This window comes from Echinops telfairi, unplaced genomic scaffold, assembly GCF_000313985.2.
Source record: "Echinops telfairi isolate 266 unplaced genomic scaffold, ASM31398v2 ScPeMD7_7467;HRSCAF=8505_1, whole genome shotgun sequence".
NCBI lineage: Eukaryota > Metazoa > Chordata > Mammalia > Afrosoricida > Tenrecidae > Echinops > Echinops telfairi.
The window spans coordinates 10,271,411-10,275,245 of NW_022111368.1; the positions used below are offsets into that span (position 1 = coordinate 10,271,411).

The window sequence follows — 3,835 nt, forward strand, 5'->3', positions numbered from 1 at the left end:
CATCGCTTCCACAGTCTCTTGGGTAGCAACAGGTCAATTAAAAAGGGCATTCAATTTGTAGTTCTCTCCTTTTCTAGAACATTTCTAAGCCATGCGTGTGTGATGCACAACACGATGTAGGAAAGACCGTCATTAATAAATTCTCTTCTTAATTGCAGAGACTTTCTGAAAATAAAGCTTAACAAAATGTGAAGCCGTGCCCCTGATGCGTGCCATAGGAGTCCCAGCCTATTTCTGGAACCGCTTCCGGGAGTGCTGCAGCCTAGGCAGGGCCTTGATACCAACCAAGGTCCACCAGGCCTCCAGAGAACGCCACTGAGATCGCCTACCTCCACTCTCATTTGCCGATTCTTCGGACCACCCAGTCTTGCTGGCAGAGGGGACAACGGTTGTTCTGTTTCACCCACAGGGACAAGCAACAGTTGTGGAAGGAGTGATTACATTCTCCCCAGAGCACAACACAGTCCTCTTGTCTGTTTTCAACTTGACATCTAAGGCAGGCATCCATCACCTGGACCCTGCGGATGGCGCACGTCTCGCACTCGACGTCCCAGCTCCACGTGGCCACCGCGGTCCGCTTCTTGAGGGAAAACATTTTAGCGGCCCCCGCCTTGGAGCCTGCGCCCCTGGAGGTGAGAGGAGAGGACCCCTGGTTCCTCGCTGTCTTCCACGTCGGCCATGGCAGGGAGTGGAGATGCTGGCCTGGGGAGGAGGGCAGCTATTGCACCTTAGCCTTTTATCACTGAGGATAATTTGGAATCACTGAAACTATATGGACTTTAAGGATCTATCAATTTTAAACAAATACAATTTTTTTCCTATCAACTGTCTCTTGGGTGTTACCATACTACAACTACTGCTAAGAGAAGAACTATCATTTATTGTGAATCTGTTATGTATGGGGTGATGTTGGCCTGGAACAGAGACTTTTTGCCTGCTGGTTTATTTACCATCATTCCAAACTTGGCAAGATACCTGTGATTGAGATCACAGGATGAATTAAGCCCCAGAAACTGCTTAATTGTTAGGGTAATTTCTCTCCTCTAAAACTAGGGATATAATCAATTTCTCACTGTTGAGGAACCGGACACGCTGATTTACCACCTGCCTCTACTGGAGATCGAATATGGAGCACGGTCTGTAGACAGGGAGAACATTTGGAAACAGGGAGCTTTTAAATCAACACTAATGTTCAGGGCGATATATTTTAACCTGAAATTTTATTTTATCTATAGTTTCTTATTTTGTATAAAAACAGCAACAATGGAATTTTGACATGCAACTCTTCTTACATACAGAAAAGTTTTTGAAAGCTTAAAGCAAAAATACATTTGACCTTCAATGGGAAGACAAAAGAGGGATGAAGAGTCCCCTTATTGAGCCATATACCTTAGCATACGTATAAAGCAGAGATCTACCAGACCAACAGAATCAGCAGACTTTACAAGAGGGCTTCAAAAAGTTCATGGGAAATGGAATGAAAAGAAACTGTTTGAAGCCCCCTCATGCATAGATTAAAAGATTTGCTGAAAGCAATGATGTTACTTTGAAAGCTGACTAGACATATTTGAGATCCACACAGCAGGTCATCAGGAAGACAGCAGGGAAAGGCGTTGGTAGGAGCTGATGCTAGAGTCCAAAAGCAGAATTTGTTCTTCCTCTCGGAACCGTCCGTTCCCTGAAGCCTTCCAGCTGATTGCATCTAGGACACCCAGATTATCCAGGATCAGCCCCTTTACATAGAGGCAACTGATGATCGCTGGTAATCACATCGGCAAAATGCGTTCACAGCAATGAGCAACGTCTCCATTAGTGTTCGCTTAAGTAAATGAGTACTGTAGCATAGTCAACCTGTGACATACAATTTACCATTACGGCATTACTCACACCAGTCACCTTACACCCTAGGTAGTTCAAAATAAAGACCAAAGATTGCAAAGCCATGCTTCTGCCTAATACGAACTGTCCTCTGTACAACTGACAATGCACCAACCTATTCCCCACCAGAGAACACAAAGTCCGTGTGTGTGATGCTCACTTCCCCTTGGTAGTCTTTACTTAAATATTGTAATATAAATTTGATGATAAGTAAGGCATCTTATGTGAGATGATAAGAGAAGGAAGGAAACAATATTTGCTACAAACACTTATAGCAGAAAAAGGAGTGCCAATAACAAAAATAAACATGTAAGAAAGAAATGTTCATAAAAATCGCAATCCTGATTTCCACGACTTGTCACATGGCCATAACCAGTATTTATAGCTACCTTCTTTCATTACCTATCCCATATTCTCTCCGTCCTCAACAAGTGCCTCAATCAGTTGTGTTTTTTGTCTAGTGGGTGACCAAACATCCGTTCATGAAATGTTCTGGGCATGCAGTAGTCCTATGTGAATGGAGACCCCTAGTTGTGTAATAGCAAGGTCTGTAGTTTGAACCCACCAGTGGATCCAAGGGAGAAAGATAAGACTTTGTGTTCCTGTGAAGAGTTACAGCCTTGGAAACCCACAGGGGCAGTTCTACTCTGCCCGATAGAGACGCTATGAGTTGGAATTAACTTGGTGGCAGTGAGGTTGGCTTTGTTTTTTGTCTTCTGTTATAAATCAGACTGTTGCAATTTTTCATTATCTTAAATAACAGGAGGGGTAGAGCTTAAAGATCCCCTAAAGCAGCTCCCGTTCTCCAGAAATATCCTTTTTTCTTTTCAGCGTGTAGTAGCATCTTATTTTCCCTTGGTAATTAAGATCAATCACCCCAACCAGCCAGTATAATAACTCCCTTCTTTGCCTATTGGGTTAGAGGCAGGAGGAACCCAAAGTGGCTAAGTGGCAGTCTTAACTTCCAGTTCAATGGAATCAGTGTTATATCTTCTGAAGGAAGCCCGCCTCCCTTTAGAACTAAGCCCCCTAAATCAACAGTGCATAAGACTGAAAGGATGAGAAGCAAAAATGTTAGTGGATCATTAGGACTAAAGGCAAGTAGATTTATTCCCATTCCACCCCTTGATTCCTAGAGCCATGAATTCCTCCTGTAAGAGAAACAGAACTGTGTTGGGATCTGCTTTAAAGCATATATAGCCTTTAAATGACATTGCTTCAGTCCCTGGTAGGTATTGCCACTTAACTGGTATTGCAACTCAGTCCTTACAGGCATCCCACCATTCAATTAATTCATCTAGTAGAGGATTATGGGAAATCGCCAATCCAACAACAACAACTCAAATCAATTCCAACTCAAGTTCACCTTGCAGGATGGAGTAGAACTGTCCCTCTGGGTTTCCAAAAATAGAAACCTTTACATAAGCAGCTACTTCCATTAAGCTGCTAATAGGTTTGAAGCCTTAACCCTCTGGTTGTCACCCAAGCACTTTAACCACTGGGTTACCACGGAACATGGTAGGGCCCGTGAATGCCATGAGTTGGGCTCATTCCCATACCTCATTTGCTATGCAGTGAATTTCTTGATTAGAAGCAATGCTGCATGGAATATCACAATAGTGGATAAGATATTCTGTCAATCTATGGAAGGCAGTTTTGACTGAACCATTGCCTGTAGCTAGAGTCTCTGAGACAGAACAAAGTGCTGCTTCTTTCCTGATGAAAGTAGTCCGAGATAATCAACAAGCCACCAGGCAGCTGGCTGATCCCCCTGAGAAGTGATTTCATATTGGGAACTCAGTAAAAGGATCTCTGCTGCCTACCCTGCATTGGTTGCAGCCATTAATTTGATGGAGGAAGCATACTTTTTTTTTTTTTTAACATTTTATTAGGGGCTCATACAACTGTTATCCCAATCCATACACACATCAATTGTGTAAAGCGTATTTGTACATCA

The 3,835-nt window shown here is 43.0% G+C and overlaps 1 pseudogene; it reads right to left on the reverse strand.

The window, feature by feature from the left end:
* Positions 1–337: 337 nt before the first annotated feature.
* Positions 338–680, reverse strand: LOC101643075 (annotated as a pseudogene).
* Between the last annotated feature and the right edge of the window lie 3,155 nt (positions 681–3,835).